Genomic DNA, 19,628 nt, shown 5'->3' with positions numbered 1-19,628 from the left:
TGTAGAGGCTGGTGGGGCGGTGCACAGCCTCTCTTCCCCAGACCAAAGCATCCGGGACCCCGAGATGTCTGCGGAAATCCGCGCTGCTGGCAAGGACCAGCAGGGAGGGGCCGAGACCTGAGGCCCCTTGATTCTCTGCCGCGCCAGCTTCTGCGGTGGGAGGGCCGCCCCACCCACTTGCAGCTTCTGATGCAGCTCCAGCTTCTGAGCCTCAGAACCACTCGGGGCAGCGAGCTCACAATGGAAAAGTGACAATGAGTCAGTGGAAAAGGCTGCTCATCCCGTCTCACCCGTGATACTCGGATCAGCGGCAGAAATCACCCAGACCCAGGCCCCAGCCCCAGCCTGGGTGGCCCTGGACATCTCCGAGCTTGCATCGGCCCTGGAGGCCACGGCCACGGGGACAACATCCTGCAGGTGGTTGCCCTGGAAGCACGCAGGCGGACCTGGGGAAAGGCTTCCACGCCAGGAGCTAGGATGATCCTGTGCCTCTTTTTCCAAACCCAGCTCACAGTCCTCCTCTTCCGGGAAGGCAGCCCTGATTCCCTGTGAACCCGAGTGCTCCTTTACCTGACCCCCTCAGGCGGCAGGAGGGCACTCCACCCGTGACCATAACGTTCTCTACACCTTCTTCCTCAGGTCCCCGCCCGGGCACTCCGTGGCTGACCTTGTTCTGAGGAAGGAGGGTGAGGAGAGAATGGATGCTGCCGACACTGGTCCTGTTCCCTCAGCCCCTGGTGTACCCAGGACAGGGGGCCGCACACTTGGTGGGTGGGATGGGCACGATCCCCCAGCCTTCTGCATGGGCTGCTGTGTGCTCGAAGGAGAGTAAACCCTTGAAAGGGCTTCTGGCCAACGAGCCTCCCGTTTCCTCACTGCTCCCCAGAGAGAAGAAACGAAGGGGTGGGACAGGGACCAGAGGGGCTTCTGATGGCTCTGTCTCCCCGGCCGGGCGCTCCCATGGAGTCAGGGCTGACGGCCCAGGCATCGTCTGAGCTTTCCCTGCAGGGCTTGGAACCGTGGAGGGTGCCCAGGAAGGGGGGAGCAGGAGGGGTCCATGCTGTTCTTTTTCTTTGCTGACCCAGACAGATGGAGGTTGCCTGCTGAGCCGGGAGGAGGTCGGTCCCCGGCGGGAGCGAAGACAATGCCAGGGCGCCATGGAGGCCCAGCTCCGGTGAGGAGGGGACCCCTGCTGCCAGACCTCCACACCGAGGCAGAGGGAGCTGCTCAGCGAGGTTTGCAGGGGCCCGTCTCCCACGCCCTCTCTCCTCCCGACTTGGTCTAATGTCTTCTCCAGAGGAGTTGCTCCTCTTTCTGCAAGGTGGGAACAGAGATCAGGTTTGACCACAGTGTGAAGACAGCGGGAAGGGTGTGAGCACTCTCAGGAGCGCTTGGCCTGTGGTGGGGGGCGCCTCTGATACGTACTGAGGGCTCATTTTACCCTTCGGGTTGTCAGCACATGAAGTGGTTCACTTGTAAACTACTCTCCTGGAGAAGACCAAAGGCTGGAACTCAGAACCCTGAGAATCTTCTGCCACTGCCTTGCTGTGTGTCTTAGGGAAAGTTGCTTGCCCTCTCTGGGCTCATCAGTAAATGGAGTCAGAGGGACTAGAAGGCTGGCAAGTGCTTCCTTTGTGCTTCCCAGGGAGGGACAGCCCATTCTTCCAGGGGGAAGTGTGCAGCCCTGGAAGGAAACTTGTTCGTGTAACTGAGGAATGCGTGTTTGAACCGGGGGAACTGCAGGTGGAGGCCGAGCAGGGAACACACTCAGCCCAGCGTGGGTGTGCGACGGCACCTGAGGGTTTGGAGGAGGAAGAGGAGGGGTGGAGCAGGCCGAGCAGAGGTCTTGAGTCCCCCTCAGCCCTACTTTAAGTCGGGCTGTGTCACCGCTTGGGAACCGGGGTTGGCAGTGAGCTTCTTAGCGACTGTTCGCTGTGAGTAGAGTCCTGCGGTCTGCTCTTTAGTGAGCTGTAAGTAGAAATGGCATCTTCACTGTTGATAACTTACTCTGTGCCAGGCAGAGTGCTGGCCGCTCCGTGCGTGTCCTCCCATTCACTCTGCCTGATGACCCATGGAGGTGGTGTTGACATGATTATCATTCTATAGACCGGAGACAATAGGGCACAGAGAGGTAAAGTAACTTGCCCAAAGTCACACAGTTAATAAGTGGCTGAGCAGAATTTGAACTCAAGCCTATCAGAGCGAAGTCCCGGCCTTAACCTCTAGGTTACGCGGTCTTTTAATAATATAGTAAGGGGCCTGGAGGGACTGGCCCTGAGCCTCTCCCTCCGAGTTTTTCGGCGGAGGCTGAGCTGGTGAGTGCAGCTGGCAGAGCTGGTGCAGCCCCAAGGAGATGGCTTTGAGCTTCACGGCTGGAAAAAGGAGGAGTCTGCCCTGTAGCCCGGCCCTGCCCCCCAGGGTGGGCTTCCTTGGTGAAGGATCTAGGAAACAAGCAGGGTTATGGGAGAAGGGCTTAAATACCGCCCGCCCACACCGCTCAGCCCTGACTGCCCCAGAACCAGCTGCCCCTTCCCCTTTCCCCGCCAAGGGCACCTCCACCGAGCCTTTGAATCGTGGCAGCTCCCTGGCCAGCTGTGGATGCCTCCCTGGAGGATCAGCTGCACCGGCCTGTCCCCCCACCTGGACAGCCACTGCTCGGCTGCAGGGGTCCCTGTGTCCGCCACCCCCACCTATGGATGTGGCAGTGTGGGTCTACCCACGGATGGGAAGACACGAGCCCCAGAAAGAGGGTCTCGGGGGCTCAGGTGGGCATCGGGGTCAGTCGACTCTCTCCTCTGGGCCCAGGGCTATGGGGAACGGGGGTTTTCTGCCTTCTCTGACCTGCTCCAAGGAATTCTCAGGGGGCCAGCCTGGCCCTCTGTGTGTCTTGTGGCTCAGAGCATCACAACTGCCCTCTGTCATCCTGAGATCTCCACCCTGGCCAGGCCAGGGCACGCCTCGAGAGAACTCGGTGGAGAGCCCGCCAGCGTGGACGCTGCCAGCGCCCAGCTGAGATAGAAGTGGGGTGACTTGTGTCACGTCCCAGCTGGCCCCAGGAATTGGAGTCTTTTCCCTGAGGTGCCCGGGACTCTCACTTATTTTTGTGACATTAAGCTTCCTCTCCCTTCCAGAAGTTTTGAAGCCCTTCACCCAGGTGGGCTGCGAGGCAGTTGCAGCCAGGGGTCTCGAGGTGGCTGGAGGGGGCCTGGAGAAGGTGAGTGGTGTCTGGCAGGGAGGCTGAGCGGAGCTTGGTGGGCAGCTCCAGGCCCACCAGGTTCCGTGCCTCAGTCAGGCCACCGCTCCTCCTTCCTGCATGACGCGTCTGCGGGGACCCAGACCTTGTCAGCTTGGAGGGTGTCCAGCAGTCTGCCATTCCTTTACAGGTGCAGAAACCGAGGCACAGAAACCATCACCTGCCCTGTATGTGCCACCCAGTGGTTAGCGGTGGGGGTGAGATGCACCCTGGGCCTGTGTACCCCTGGCCCCGACTTTGCTGTTTTAGGTCCAGCTTCAGCTTCTCACCTGGTGGGTCACACATGCAGCCCTCCTGGTCCAGTGCCAAGGAAGGAAGTCCATGATGTTCGTAGAGCAAGCTCATCTTTATTCATCGCCGCCCACTGGACCTGGTCTGGGTCTGCCTGGATGGCAGCAGGAAGAGCTCCCAGGGTGCCAAGGGGCCCACCTCAGTTAGTGCTCATGCCACCCTGGGCTCTCCGTGGAATCTGAGTGGCCTGCCCCTACCCTACACCTTCTCTGGCTGAGGCCACGACTCCCAGGGCCACCACCCACTGATGAGTGACAGAGTCCTTTCTTCCTTCCCTCCACAAAGCAGTGACAGCCCTGAGGCAGGTGGGGAGCAGGTCCTGCCCAGGCACCCCGAAAGCAGAGAGCCCGAGGCTGGCTCAGGCAACCCGCCTGGCGATCCCCTGTGAGGGGGCCTAGGGAGAGGGACGGGTGTCGGCTCCTAGGCACCCCGATGAGCCCAGAGACGCACCCACAAAACTGACCCCTTTGGGCCAGCAGTAAAATCTCAGGGTCCCCAAACTGTTCACTTGCAAAATGAGCCATTTCTACGAGGCGATGACCAGACTCTGGCGCCCGCATCCTGGGCTCTCGACGGGTTGCTGTTTCTAACTTTGCTCCAGGGTTTCCTTTGAAGAAGGGAGGGGATTTGCTGTTCAAGATCAGAAGTCAGCGCAGGCATTTTGGAGACGCGTTTGTGTATCGAGCCCGGCCGCGGCGGTCAGTGCAGGTGGGCAGGGTGCTCGGCCAGGAGTGATGGGCCGGCTCGAGGCAGGCGGCAGGGGACGAGGGCCCTGACTGGTGAGTGGTCACCTCGAGTGTGGGGAGGTGCATGCGCCTGGGTGTGCATGTGTGTGTGAGTGTGGCTTCCTGCTGTCACCACCAAGGTGGGGGTCCTTGGCAGCGGCAGCATCTGAGGCCGTGTGGCCGTGTTCCTTCCGGCAGAACAAAGCACGTGGGATCTTGGGATGCAGGAGCTAAAAAAACCCAAATAAAGAAAACAAGCAGCTGAGGCTATAAATAGACACAGGAGGAGCTCTCACGAGCCACCCACCCCCCGAGCTGGGAGCAGCAGTGGTGGGGCAGCTCTGCAGCCCCAGATGGCTGCCCTCCGCCCTGGGCTAGGGAAGGGAGAGGCCCACCTCCGACCTTCATCCAGGGCCAGGCCTGGGGGTCCTTCTAGAGAAAACCCTTCCTGCACCTGCTGCCTCCTGCGTTGATGCAGCTCTCAGCGATGTTGCGCCTTCCTTCCCAGGCCAAGCAGGCCTGGCCTCCTCCGAGCGTGCTTTCTACCGCTCAGGGCAGAAGCAGTTTGCTCTTGTGACTGGGTTGAGGTTTCACGGGTTCTTTCGATTCCTCGTGTGCCTTCACTCCTCATCTCCAAGGCAGCACGGCCTGTGCAGGTGGGCAGAGGCGCTAGAATTCTGGGCAGCTGCTTGATGGTGTTACACTCTCTGGAAATGTCATCTAGAGTCTACGTGAAGTATTGTGCCTGGCTTCTTCACCATTTTGCATAATCCTTTTCTCTCTGCAGTTTTGGAAGTATCCCGAGAAAATGGTCTATCCATCCACTCATCTACCCACCCCTCCCTCCCTCCCTCCATCCATCCATCCATCCATCCACCCATCCACCCCATCCTCCCACCCACCCATCCATCTATACATCCATCCATCCATTCATCCATCCACCCATCCACCCCATCCTCCCATCCATCCATCCATCCATGCATTCATCCATCCACCCACCCATCCACACCATCCTTCCACCCACCCATCCATCCATCCATCCATCCATCCTTCCACCATCTATCCACTGATCATTGATTGATTGTTTTGTTAAGCACTAGTGCTGACCAATGAACTGTTCACCTGGTTCTCAATCCACTTTGCTTGCTCTTTGTTGCGGGACACAGACCTGGACTCAGGCAAAGGCAATTCAGAAAGAGTGGTGCTGTGGTGGAAAAATACTGGTTGCTGTGGGAGCTCACAGCAAGGGCTCTGTGCGGAGGGATGTTTATTTCTCAACTCCCACTTGTGGGTAAGGATGGGGTGGCACTAAAGGGGACTGTCCTATCCGACCACATTGCCTACCCAACTCCGATGTGTACGTGAGGCCAGATAAGTCACAGGGTCGTTGTGGCTTAGACGCAAACAGAGAGTGCACAAGGCCACAGGCTATAAGAGAAGGAATGGTAAAGTAATGGTGGCGATCTTCATGGCTGACCGAGTGCCTGCTGTGTGTTGGGCACGTGTCAACCACGGGGTCTGGACCCTCTCACTGTGTCTTCTCGACAATACCCTTACAGAAGAGCAAGGAGACTCAGAGGAAGTAAATACTTGCCTTGTCCTGAGGTCAGAGCCTGGGTTGGTCCAGGCACCAACATCCTCATAGGCTGTGTAGCCTTGGCCAAGGCTCTTAACCTCCTGGAACCACACCTTCTTCAGCAAAAAGGAAGGCTTTGCCAGGGAGTTGAGGCTCTCCATCTTTCAAGTCCGTGAACTGCATTTTAATGTCAAACTCGGAGCATCTCTTCACGTGCTGGTACTTTAATTTTTAGGATTCATCGGTTGAGAAAACTCACAATGACTAAAAGCTACTTTGAATTCAGTAGTGGCTTAAAATCAATTTGTATTTGATTATTTGTAACCGCACGTACGTGCATCTGAAAAATAACCCTGATCTGGGCGTTATTTATTTGGTCTACACATGTAGGTTTGGTGTGTGGATCTTGGTCTCTGCCTTGAGACTGTGCAGCCCCCAGGGGTCAGGCCACATGCCATCCCTTCTGGATCTACATTCTATACTCAACAAAGCCATCAACCCCTGCTTCCCCACCCCTTGGACAACAGTAAGAAAAGGAGACGCAGACAGGATGGTGGGCAGAGAGCAAATGGAAGTTGTTGACTGCAGACAAGACAGAGATGGGAGGGGTGGGAGGGTCTGTGAGCCCCTGGGATGTGCTCCACCGTGTGGCCGGTGCGCCTTCTGTGCCCGTCACTCCCTTGCTCACAGGAACAGAAAGCTGAGGTGGTGGGGCGGGGGCTTCTACCGTGGACCCGCTCCTCCAATGTCTGCTTTCCTGTAGATCCCAAAGCAGAAGACGCAAAAGCCTGGGAACCGTTGCCTCCCCTCTGGGATTAGATTTGGGTTGACTGCAGACATCAGCATTCTCGCCTCCCAGGGGAATGAGAAGCAGTGCTCTCCCTGTCTCCCTCCTCCCTCCCGCCCTCCCTCCCTCCTTCCCTCGTGGCCTCCTCCTTCCCCGTCTCCCCCTCCCCGCTGGCACAGCGGGCTCGGCCTGTGATGCAGCTGCAGCAGAGGAGGCCCTGGCTGTGCCTTGGCTGGCGGCTGCATGAGTCGGGAGAGGCTGCCTCTGGCTTTGCCGGGGAGGTAGGTCGGGCTGGCCCGGTGGTTTCAGCCTTCCCAGAGCTGCTCCTGAGCTGGAGTTTGGCTTTGGCCTTGTGGACCTTTATTGAACAAGTTCAGGGTCATGCAAACATTTCGATGCAGGAGGATTGAGAAGGCAGGTTTGATTTTACCAGACGCCATGTTAGCAACCGGATGCTCTGGGGAGCCAGCCGCCCCTCCTGCCCCGTCTAGATTACTCCCCACTGGGTGTTCCCTCACTCCTGGTTCTTTTCCTTCACGCACTTCGCACAGTTTGCAGTTAGTTGTCCCTGAGAGGGTTCCGTATAAGGGACAGGCATCCCTAACCCTATCACGGAGGCTCCCTGGAAGAGGCGATGCTTAACATGAAAAGGGAAGGACGTAGGAGAGAGGCAGAGGGACCAGCAGGTGCCCAGCCCAGGAAGGGAGAGAATGTGGCTTGGCGGGGTCCCAGGCATCTGGAGGCAGGACGCAGAGGAGGGAGTGGCAGTGAGGAAGCTGGAGACATGAGCAGAGGCCTGGTCACACAGGCTCTATGAGGACAGCCCAGGATCCCATGGTGGGTTGTGGGGATGGGGGCAGATAGCTGGTTGGAGGTTATTCCTGGGTGTGTCTGTGAGGGTGCTTCCAGGAGAGATTAGCATGAGCAAGTCGCCCTTCCCAGTGTGGGTGGGCCTCGTCCAATCCGTTGAGGGCCTGAATAGAACCAAAAGGTGGAGGAGGGGACGATTCTCTCTCTGCTTGCCTGTTGAGCTGTGGTCTCCGTGCCCTGGGACTGTAGGACTGGAAATTACAGTGCTGGCTTTCCTGGGTCCCCAGCTTGCAGATGGCAGAGGCAGACCGTGGGACTTCTTGGTATCCATAATTGCATGAGCCAATTTCTTATAATAAATCTCTCTCTCTCTCCTTCCTATTTTCTCCGGAGAACCTTGACCAGTGCAGAAGCTGTGCTCCACCTCGCTCTGCACTGGCTCTGGCAGGTGTGTGCGAGTCCACCTGAATATTTGCAGCCATGCAGAACTCACTCCTTGCCAAGGCAGCCCTTCCACGAGAGGCAGCTCGCCTAGTTACTAGAAGGCTCTTGACATCAGGTAAAACCTGTTTCCTCAATATGACCTCCCCTCCCTGCCTCTTCAAGGGTCCTGGGGCCACAGAATTCATCTCCTCATTCTTCCCCTGGCAGCCCTTCAAGTTTCTGAGGGCTGTCCACGGTCCCCTGTAAGCTGCCCTCTGCTTCTTGGGCCAAATGCAACCAGCTCCTCCTTCCATACCTCCTAGGATGTGACATGTAGCAGAAACCTTCGGGGTGTGGGCCCCGCCTGCCTGCTGGGGGCTGACCCTTTAACTGCCCACTCACTTACCTGGTGTCAACTCTGTGACTCGTCCCTTGGCCAGTGGTGCCTGGGCAAGAGGTGAACTGGACCCAGGTTGTTGGGCATTTGGGGCTGATGTTATGAAACTGCCACTAGGTCAGAGCTGCTGAGGGCAGCCACGTTTCCCCAGGGAGGCCGGGTGGCAGGGAGCAGGACGGGCCCCCAGGCAGAAGGAAGCGAGAGGAGAGGTGGAGAGAATGCACCACTGGATGTCTGACGCTGGCTAGCCGGCTTCTCACCCTCCCCGAGGGCTGGCACATATCTGCCCGGGTCCTGCGGGCGCCGCAGACCCGTCCACTCCCTGCAGCCAAAGCTGCGTCAGCCCAGCACGGCCTCTCCTACCCCTTGTTCTCTCCCTCCTCGTCCTCACCTCCCTCCCTCTCCCCACCACCAACTGGAGGAAACCGGAGTTTGCTGCTCTCTCTTTTGAAATGAGGTGCCCAGGGTGGAGGCCAGCAGGAGGCGTGCTCCTGGGAGTGTCGGGGAGTAAGCTGGTCTTGTGGACTCTGCGGCACAGCGGACTTCTATTAGTGAGGGTGCTGGTCAGGGTGGGTCCCGACTCCTGAGGGAAGTCCTAGGACAGGAGGGCCTCCTGTTCAGTGGTGCCCTCGCCAGGGCCTCCCTGCACGGGTGCCAACCCACGGTCACCAACTGCAGCCCAGGGTGCAAGCTTTGCTTCCTCCGCGGTCACTCCCCAGCGGTCTGGAGCCTGGGGAACTCCTCTATTTCTCAGTGTTAATGATTCCCTAAGGCAGCCACCGTCCCACTCAGCCAGGCTATGATTAGGATGATTACTATTATTCTCCTGATTAACAATAATGATGACCTCAGCTTCTGCTGAGAGCGCATGAAGCCCCTGCCTCAGGGAAGCCCACGGAGACCCTTCTGCAGGACTGTAGGGGTCCTGGGGCCCATGGGCAACACCTACCCACCCGCTATGGCCCTGGGGATCTCCAGGGCTGGCTCCACTTATCCCAGGTCCCATTAAGTTGTGGACTATCGGGGTGGGAAGGGACGGTCCGTGTCACCTGGAGCAGTCTGTCCCTTCCCAGAGAAAGCTGTGGGGTCTAGACAGGGAAGAAGTGTGCCCATGAGCATCACAGGACTTGGCTGCAGCGCCTGGGCCGTCTTCTCCTCATGGCATCTCCGTTTCCAGAGAACGTTAGGCATAGCCTCAGCCCGGGGCTGGACTCTCCCTCCTGCTGCTGGACCCCCCACGGGGCCTGCGGCTCAGACCAGCCACAGGGGCCGGTGAAAGTGGAGGGTAAACCTCCCTGGTGGGAGGCATGGCTCCTCTTGCCGGAATGCTCCTCCTCGCCAGCCTCTTTGCCTGGGGTCTTGCGGGGGCTGGGGAAGCAGCCAGGCCTGCAGGTTCAGCTCTCCGTGCAGGGCCAGCCAGGAGCCAGGGAGAGGCTCCGAGGCCAGAGCTTGAGTGAAAGTGTTTGCTGGATGAGGAAGCCAGGGGAGGTGGGAGGATCCTTCCACGAGGACCGTCAGTTATCATCACAGCTCACTGAACTTGGTGTGGAAGGTTCTGGAACGCGTGCCCTTTTCTAGGCTCCCTATTCCTGGAGCAGCCACCCACCCACTGGCTTCGTCTCCTTCCCTCAGCACCTCCTTGAGAAGCAGAGCTGCATTTTTATCAGACGTGCAGGCGTTCAGGGGACAGCACAGGCTGGCTCGCTAACTTTTCAGAGGCATGGAGAGAACAGCTGTCCGGGGACCCCTTCCAGGCTGGCCAGGACCATGCATGATTTAGTTCTGTCTGAAAATGGGACACTTGCCTGATTTTCAGCGACGGGGTGCCCCTCCCCATCCTCTCTTGGTGACGATGTGCTAACTTTGGGGCCACTGTGGGGAGGCACCCCTACTCTGCGGCCAGAGTTAGTACCAGGCTGCCTTTTGCAGCTTCCCGCCCACGGCCAGGCCTGCTCTCCCTGCCTGCCCCCACCAGCCGGGAGCTCAGCGCCAGCCTTTACCTAGCTGGTCCACATCCTCACGCTCGGCCCTCATGAATCTTTCATGGCACTCCAGAGATTGTTCAAGCGTACGCCACAGGGCCACTGCAGGTTGCCGGCTCCAGCAGCAGAGCCAGAAAATGGAGGAGGTGGAGACAGCAGCCTAGGGGCGGGGGGTGGGGGGTGTGGGGGGGTGCGGGACGGCCTGGGGGAGGCTCAGGCCTGAGTCCAGGCCACAGCAGGTGAGTGACTGGGGCTGGATCCAGCAGCATCCAGCATCTCCCAGCAGCGGGCACTGCCACTGGCCACACACACAAACACACACACAGACACACAGCACTGGGGAGGGGTCTGTGAGCAGTCCTGGCAGAGATAGATAGATAGATAGAGAGAGAGAGAGAGAGAGAGACGTGGAGACAGAGGAAGAGAAGCCTGCAGGGAGCAGGCAGGGAGCAGGCGTGCCAGGCAGGGAGGGTGGCAGAGACACTGGCAGCAGAAAGGGAGAGAAGCTGAGAAGGGCCAGGGAGGAGACGGCGGAGCAGAGCCCCCGGAGGGACCCTGAGAGCAGCCTCCACCTCCTGTTCAAGCCCATTTCAGGGGCGTTTGTCAGGTGAGACCTCCAGTTGCCCTCCCTCACGCTCAAAAGGCTGATGAGGCCACAGACCTCGGACCGCTGCGTACAATCCCTGGGCCTGGCTTCTGCGGGCCTCTCCCCAGATCAACAACTAATGTGCCCATCCAACCAGCCTTCCCCTCACTCCTCAGAGGATAGAGAGAGAGGGACACTTCCTCACTCACTGTATGAGGCAGCCTACCTCCGTGCCAAAACTTACAGGGACGCTTCCGGACAAGAAACCTACAGGCTGACCTCGCCCAGATCAGACCCGACAGTACGTGAAAGAGTGAACACACCATGGCCAAGTGGGGTTTTTTCTAGGAACGGAGAGTTGGTTTAACAATGGCAATCTATCAGTGTAACTCATTGTAAAAAGGAGAAAAATCACCTTGATAGAGTTTGAGAGAACATTTGTAATCTCTCTCTGTCTCTATCCCCATCTCACTCTCCATCTCCATCTCCATCATCTCCATCCCCATCTCCGTCTCTATCTCTGTCTCCATCATCTCCATCTCTATCATCTCCATCTCCATCTCTACCTCCATCTCCATCTCTATCATCTCCATCTCTGTCATCTCCATCTTCATCTGTTTCCATCATCTCCATCTCTACCTCCATCTCCATCTCTATCATCTCCATCTCTGTCATCTCCGTCTCCATCTCCATCATCTCCATCTCTACCTTCATCTCCATCTCTATCATCTCCATCTCTGTCATCTCCGTCTCCATCTCCATCATCTCCATCTCTACCTCCATCTCCATCTCTATCATCTCCATCTCTGTCATCTCCGTCTCCATCTCCATCATCTCCATCTCCATCATCTCCATCTCCACCTTCATCTCCATTTCTATCATCTCCATCTCTGTCATCTCCGTCTCTATCTCTGTCTCCATCATCTCCATCTCTACCTCCATCTCCAACTCTATCCATATCCATGTCTATGTTTAATCTATGTCTATATCATATCTATGTTTAGTGCCCAGAATATATAAAGAACTTCTACAAATTGATATGGAAAAACAGATGACAAACATAAAAAGGTGCTCAACTTCATTAATCATCATGAAAATAAAAATTAAAGTCACAATGAGACACCGTTACACACTGAACAGAGTGGCTCACATGGAAAAGGCTGACCTCCGTGGTGCTGGTGAAGGGGTGGCCGACTGGAGCTCCTCACACTGGCGGTGGGGTGTAAATTGGTACAACCACTTTTGAAAACTGGTGGTCTCGACTGAAGCCGAGTGTGTGCCTGCCCTCCCACCCTGCAGTTCCTTTCCTGGGTGTCTGCCCCAAAGAAACATGTACCAATGGTCACAAAAAGACTGTCCGCAACAGCAGTATTCATATAGCCCAACCCTGAGAACAAGCCAAATGCCCACCCACAGAGGAGCAGGTACGTTATGGTTTGTCCACAAGTTGGACTGCGCTGCGGCGACATGAATGAACGAGCCACTCCACACAATTAGATGGGGAACCTCACAGACACAGTGTCGGATGAAAGAAGAGGACACGACAGGATGTATATCATGTAATTCCTTTTATATGAAGTTAAAAAAAGAGGCAAGATCCCTCTCTGGTGTAGAAGTCAAGATAGTGGTTGTCTAGATGGGGGGTTAGTGATGGGAAGTGGCAGGAGGGGACCTCTGGAGGCGGCAATGTCCTCTTCTTGATCTGGGCTTGATCACATGAATGTGCTCGATTTGTGAAAAGTCACGGAGTTGGACACGTAGTATGACAGTTTTTTATGCATATTATACTGTACTTTAATAAAATGCCTCCTTAGAACAGCTGATGTGCCCAACAGAAGCCTCCATGGGAACCTCTGAAGGGGGCTGGGGTCCAGCTGAGGGTGCCCACTCTGGATTTGCATTGATCCACTGGGAAGCCCACCCCAAAAGGGGACAGAGCCCACACAGTTTTGGCAAGGTGGCGACGGTGGTAGAATGTCACGGAGCATGAAGCTCCTGAAGGATCTCAGAGGGCGCCATGTTTCCAAACCCCCACTCTTCAGAAGAGGAAACATAACCCAATGGGGAGGCCACTTGTCCACGTCACTCGAGGCCCCTGCCTGGTGCTCGCCCCTGGAGCCCATCACCACACATCTGGTGGCTCTGCCTGGGAACAGTGACGGGTGTTCTGCCTCTTCTGGTGGACTTTGAAGTCTCCATCATTCCTTGTCGAGTGGTCCTATGCATGGTCTGTGGTCCAGCTGACGTGGCACCTGTCGGTGCTACTTCAGTGCATGCACTGCAGGTGGAAGGGCTGGTCCCCACCTGCCGAGGGTCTGGGGCCCGGGCGCGCTTCCCCAGAGCCGGCGATGTCTCCGAGGAAAAGGCACCTGGAGCCCTGAGGAGGGAGTGGGCTCCTTAAGGACAACTTGTGGGCAAGAAGGAGTGAGTGGGGAGCAAAGTGTAGGGGCCCTGCCGCCTTGGAGACCGGATAGGGAGGGACTCAACCCCCCAAGCAGAGTCCTGGTTCCATCCCCAGGGGACATCCTATTCAGGTAGGTCTGGGGCCCCGGGACTCTGCATTTTCTCAAATGCCCCAGGCGACTCCTGGGCACAGGGGCTTTATCCGCAATCACAATCGCCTGCTTCCTTGACCTCCTCATCGCTCTGTATCTTCCTCCTCCTTGAAGCCCCTCGTGTTTGTGGCCAGGACATTCTGGATGGAGGTGAGGCCAGGGACCCAGAGGACCCAGCTCCTGTGGCTGAAAGGTGGGAACTGTGGCTGTGTGCCCTGTCCGCCCTTAGCCCGCGCTGTCTGAGGGTACCCAGGAGTTTTTGCTGCATGCAATTCTGGAGCCCCCAAGGAGCAGCCCCGTCCCCTACCTCCTCCACCGAGAGCGTCGGTCTACCCGCAGCCTTGTGAATTCTCTCCCTGCCTCCTGTTTCTCGGTTCTATTATTTACCAGCGGAAAAGGCAGGGGCTCCTCTCCTAAGACCAGCTTCGCCCTTTATTCAGCTCTCTGGCTGCTGAGGCTTTGAGTGAAGCGCGATTAGAACCTCTTACAGCTGACCTTCTGGGGCTGGTCCCGTTATTGTCTGACTGCCGATTCACCCTGACACACAGCACAGGTGGGCAACACGACTGACTCTCCAGCGCCGGAGAGGAGGGGCCCGTGGACAGTCCCTGACTGTGCTGAGCGAAGGAAAGAGAAGGAGGAGCGGGTGCCCAGGCAGGGGCTGGGGGCCGACATGGGCCAAGGAGAGAGCAGCTGGAATGCAGGACCTGAGAGACGCACTTAGAGGTTCCAAAGAGCGATCTTGGGAGGCGATCTGGCGTGGGTCCTGTGCTCCCCGGGGGCAGCCAGCTGAGATTTACTTCGAAAGTTTATGAAAGGCAGCTTGCGAAAAAATGGCAGATATTCCTAAATGGTGTTTCCTGGAATGGCCAATGACAGGCCACAGGAGACTCACGCGGTGGGGTGGCAGGTGTGGCAGCCTGACTGTGGTGATGAGCAAATGGGGAGTGAGCACGTGGAGGGGGTTCTGGAGAAGTGTGTCTAAAGAGGAAGGCAAGAGGGGGCAGCTAGCCAGCCACGCGGGGGTCCCATGGTGAGGGCAGGCGGGCGATGGGTATAGGCTCAGAGGTCTGGCTGGGCTGCGTTCAGTGTCAGCTCCATGTCCATTGGCTGTGTGACCTGAGGCACAGCTTTGTGTGTGTGTGTGTGTGTGTTTTAGGTCAGATTCACATAACACGAAACTAACCATTTTAAAGTGAACGATTCAGTGGCACTTAGTTCATTCACCATGCTGTGCAACCGTCGCCTCTATCTAGTTCCAAACGTTTTCATCACCCCAAAACAAAACTCTGTACTCATTAGCAGTCGCTCCCAACCCCTCCCAGTCCCTGGCAATCACTAATCTACTTTTGTAAGTGTAGATTTCCCTATTCTGGATGTTTCATATGAACTGCATCATCTAGTATGTGGTCTTTTGTGGTGGGCTTCTTCCCCTTGTCATCATGTTTTCAAGGTTCATCCGTGTTGTGGCGTGTGTCAGGGCCCCACTCCTTTTTGAGGGCTGAGTAATATTCCATTGTACAGATAGGCCACAGTTTTCTTATCCGTTCATTGGCTCGTGGACATTTGGGTTGTTTCCACCTTTGGGCTATTGTGAATCGTGCCGCTGTGAACATGTGTGTCCAGGTACTTTTTTGAGTATCTGTTTTCAATTCCTTTGGGCATACACTTAGGAGTGGAACCCTGGCATATATGGCAATTTTCTGACTGAGTTTTGAGGCACCGTGGACCAGTTTTCCCACAGTGGCTGAGACATTTTACATTTCCACCAGAAACGTGTGAGGGTTCCTATTTCTCCACATCCTCACCAGCACTTGTTGTTTTCTTTCTTTCTAAATTTTTAAATTACAGCCATCCTGGTGGGTGTGAAGTGGCATCTCATTGTGGTTTTGATTTGCATTTCCCTGATGATTAATGATGTTGATTTGCATATCTTCTCTGGAGAAATGTCTATTCAAATTCTTCGCCCATTTTTTGGGTCAGGTTCTGAGGCCGAGTTTTGAGCCTCTTTAAGCCTTATTTTCCTCATCTGTAGAATGGGGAACATAACAGTGCCTCCCCTTTGGAAGGGGGCCACTGCCCTAGCTTGTCCGAGGCCATCCCGGTTTTAGCAGTCCCGGGAAGCCCCTCGGTCTGGACAAACTGGAGTCACTGGTCACCCTGCGTGGGGTCGTCGAGGGGATGGACTGAGACCGGGCACGGAAAGCTCAGCAGAATCCCTGCTCAGTGAACGTCAGCTGTTAGTGATTTTAATCGTGTTTGGTACTCGCTCACGGTAGAGAAGTCTGAAAAGCAAAATCCAAAGGCAGAAACAAAAGTCACCTGAAGCCTACCACGTGGTGTGTTTTTGAAGCTTTAAAATGTTTTTTAGATGATAGAGCTTTGTGCCTGTTAATACACGGAGGGGAAGGAGGCAGTTCTAATCGTCGTGATTTAGTTAGGAGGATTTATTGAGCATCGCGATGCCTAGCTGCAGAAGGGAGGAGTTGAAGGCTCAGGATCAGAAGGAGAAAGTTGCTGTGCGGGGACCCTTGCAGGGCAGGGAGTGGAACGCACGGGCAGGGAGAAGGGACCGGCGGTAGGCTTCCAGTGGAGGAGGCGGCGCTCGGTCCTGCTTCTCCTCGTGGCATCTCAGTTTCCAGAAAACATTAGATGTGGCCTCAGCCCATGGCTCTGAGGCACGGGCCACATCAGGAGCCTCCTGGGAACCCTTTCCGCCTCTTCTCTGGGGGGTTAGGAGGCAGGGCCTCCCATCTGAGAGTCCCAGCCAGGCTCTTGAGCCCTTCTGCTCAGTCGTACACTCAACACAAGCTGAGCGCTTCTGTGGGTCAGAGCCTGTGCTGAAATGTGTGGGGGCAGGGATGAAGCACCTTGGGACCCCCTGGAGAAGCTGCAGAGCAAATGGAGCCTGGGCACCTGGGAGACTGTGCTGGGTCACGCTCTCAGTTCTGGGGAGCCCCTAACGCCCCGGGAAGCACACTGGGATGTGGTGGTTCCTGGTGGGAGAGGCCACATCTGGAATGTGGAGCAGGTGCACAGCAAGCAATGATGGTCCCTGGATCCCTGTTACAGCCCGCTGGGACCCTCCTAGCCTTTTCTGACCTGGAGGATGTGATAGGCACACCTGGTTTGCCTGGCCAGGAATCAAGACAGCCCATGGGAAGTGGAGAAACAGCCTCGGGATTCGAACTCCCAGGATGCAGGGTCCAGGCCTGTCTGGTGTCCTCGGCCCATGGTGGGTCATGTGCAAAGATGAGAGGCAGAGGGACGCGAGGTGACAGCGGCCTGGCTCTGGATATCGGCTCTGCCACTTACCGGCTATGTGACCTTGAGCAAATCATGTTTTTTTCTAGTGACAAGATTGCACTGGAGCCTCTTAAAGTGCCAAGTTCAGGAGGATCCTCAGGAAGACTGTGTCCTCCAAGACCCCTGGGTGAGTCAGCTCCCACGCAAAGCTACCTCTGCCCCAGACACCAGCCAGCGAGCTGCAGAGGCAGCCGCTGCCGAATGAATGTGTGTTCTGTCAGCACGTGTTGCTGGGCCTGGAACTCACTGCCAGGTTAGACTTTCCCTGTGCCATTCCAGACTGCGGGGCCTTGACCAAGGAGTCAAAGTCGTAGGGAGGCTGGTTTGAGAGACTCCGTAACCATTCAAGTGATGTAGAATGGAACGGGCTCCCTTGTGAGCTAGCGAGCAACCTGTCTCTGGGGATGTTCGGAAAGAGAAGAGAGACAGAAGATGTGGCAGACAGACTCTAAGCTGATTCCCGTGATCCCGCCAGCTGGTGTTCAGGACCTTAGTGTGGGCAGGACTGGTGACTTGCTTCTAACCAATGGAACAGAGCAAAGACGATGAGATGTCACTTCTGTGGTTACATTACATAAACTTGTGACACCTATCTTACAGAGGGACTCTCCCTCTCGCTAGCTTTGAGGGACCAAGTGGCCATGTTGGGGTGGCCCACATAGCCAGGAGATGAAGGCAACCTCTGGCCAATGACCTGCGAGAAACTGAGGCCCTCAGTCCAATAGGCCACAAACAACTGGATTCTGCCAACACCTCTGGGAGTTTGGAAGTGGACCCTTCCCCAGTCGAGCCTCAGATGAGACCGCAGCCCTGACCTCAAGTGCAGCTTTCAGATGAGCGTGAAGCAGAGGACCCGGCTAAGCCATGCTGGACTCTGGAACAACAGAGATGTGAAATAATAAATGGGTGTTGTTTTAACCCGTTAAGTTGTGGTGATATTGTTATGCAGCAATAGATGACCAATACAGGATGTTGTAAAGGAATTGTGTGTGTCACCCCGAAGGCCAGACTGGCTTTCCTGTAAGACCTCTTCCCACCTGGAGAGTCTAGTGCGTGCCTTACTCATCCTTATATACTGCATTATGCCTAGTTCAGTTTCTTGCGCAAAATAGGGACCCAACGCATCTTGAAGTGGTATGCTGCCTTAGCATTGGTTTATGCATCAGAGAAACGGGAGGCCTGGCCCGTGAGGAGGACGTGCTGGGGCAGAACAGGGTCAGAAGCTGGAAGCCTGGATGCTGCGCTCTTTCCAGCTGCTCCCTCCCAGTGTGACCTCGAGTGAGACTGTCTGGGCTTCGTGCACCTTATCGGACCTCCCCACTCACAGGTTTGTGCAGGTCAAATGAGCTAACATGGCAGCCTGTTAAGAGGCCCACAGAGGTAAGGAATTATGATTATTTGTTATGAAATGTCACAGACATTCCTGTTGGGTGACTCACGAGGCTCGGGGACTTGGAGAGTTTCCTTCCAAATAAGGCTCGGATGGAGCTTCTCGTCAGCCTGGAGCCTCTGGGAGCCGGTCTAAGGGCTTTGCTGACCCTACCTGTCTCTCCTCCACTCTTGTTAGAGAAACCCACCCGGAGACCTGCGATTCCCGAGCCCGAGTCTCTGTTGAAACCGGTGGACGGTCTCCCTGACGTTTGATGAGGTCCGCCCTCAGCACGGGCAGGTGGCAGGGCATCGTGAGCCTGGCTGCATGAATACAGGAGGTGACCTCGGGCTGGCTCCGGGGTAAGGAGAGAGAGAGGAAGGTGGGAGGACAGTCACCGGGAGACACCAACCAATGTCCTTGCCAGGATTTTGGAGGGCTGCACCTTCTTACATTTATTCACTACCCTTTGTAGCAAACCATCATTAGTATCAAAACTTCCATTTCACTTCTGGGGCAAATCTGCTTAAAAGTTGCCAGCGCTCTCTTCTGTTCCTGAGTTGAAATCCTTAGAGTTTTCAGGGCCTTTGGGCAGTGTCAGAAGACACTCCCCCCCAGGGGTCCAGGGCGCGTGAGGGATAGGGGTGCTCTGCTGGCCTGTCCTGGGTGAGTGAGAGAGAAGTGTGACCCATCGGCCATCGCGGCCTGTGGGCCTCGCTGCAGATTCAGGCTGACTGGACAGGAGAGCGTGTTGTCATTGAGCAGGGCGTGTGCTGCTCGAGATGGGAGCACGGGTATACGTTCTGATCCACTCCGACCCCTCATTTCGCAGGAAATAGGTTGCGACAGGCTCTGGAACTGGGTTTGTCCGGCTATGGCGCTCCTGGCCCTGTGACCTTCAGCAAGCTACTTCACCCCTCCTCGGCTCTGTTTCCTTCTGGGCTCGGCATGTAAGCGCTATATGAACACACACATTTATACACATATGCATGATACACATGAAACGTATAGACTAGCTATAATGCACATATAAATATATGCACAAATATGTATATGTAATATGAATATATATTTACATATGTGTTAGCTATGATTTTCTGTTGATTTCATTAAACTTTTCACAGGTTATGACCTTTTTATTTAGCTATTTTTAGTGCATCGAGTATCTACTATGTGCCAGGCACTGTTTTAGGAGGTGGAGACACAGCAACGAGCAACGGAGACCCAGTCCTTGTGCCGGTGGTGCCGACGTTCCAGTGTGGGAAGCAGATAACGAGGAAGGAGGCAGACACCTGTTTTGTCGCATGGTGAGGAGTGCCACCGAGGAAAGTCAAGCAGAGGGAGAGACTAGAGAACAGCGGGACTTGTTCTTTTAGACGAGCCATGGGCCGAGGCTGGCTCCCTGTAGCCCGTGGTCATAAATAAAGTTTTATCGGAACACAGCCACGCTCTGTCCCCGACGTGCTGCGACTGCTTGCGAGCTGAATAGTAGCAGCAGAGAGTGTGGTTCACAAAGCCAAAACTACCTGCCGTCTGGCCCTTTATAGAGAACGTTTGCTGACCCCCGT

At 55.9% G+C, this 19,628-nt stretch overlaps 1 long non-coding RNA gene across 2 annotated transcripts; it reads left to right on the top strand.

The window, feature by feature from the left end:
- The first annotated feature begins 6,485 nt into the window (after positions 1–6,485).
- LOC106846366 (uncharacterized) lies at positions 6,486–19,522 on the top strand. Of its 2 annotated transcripts, none has more exons than XR_011493956.1 (6): positions 6,486–6,913; positions 7,836–8,001; positions 16,739–18,018; positions 18,259–18,422; positions 18,893–19,010; positions 19,205–19,522. It is a non-coding gene; the product is annotated as an uncharacterized lncRNA (long non-coding RNA). The 2 variants fall into 2 exon arrangements; XR_006512778.2 differs by having other exon boundaries at positions 16,739–18,071.
- Positions 19,523–19,628: the final 106 nt, after the last annotated feature.

The sequence above is a fragment of the Equus asinus genome, chromosome 13 (genome assembly GCF_041296235.1).
Source record: "Equus asinus isolate D_3611 breed Donkey chromosome 13, EquAss-T2T_v2, whole genome shotgun sequence".
NCBI classification, from domain to species: Eukaryota; Metazoa; Chordata; class Mammalia; order Perissodactyla; family Equidae; genus Equus; species Equus asinus.
Note: the sequence above shows the minus strand (reverse complement) of the source record. Positions and strands in the feature narration are given on the sequence as shown.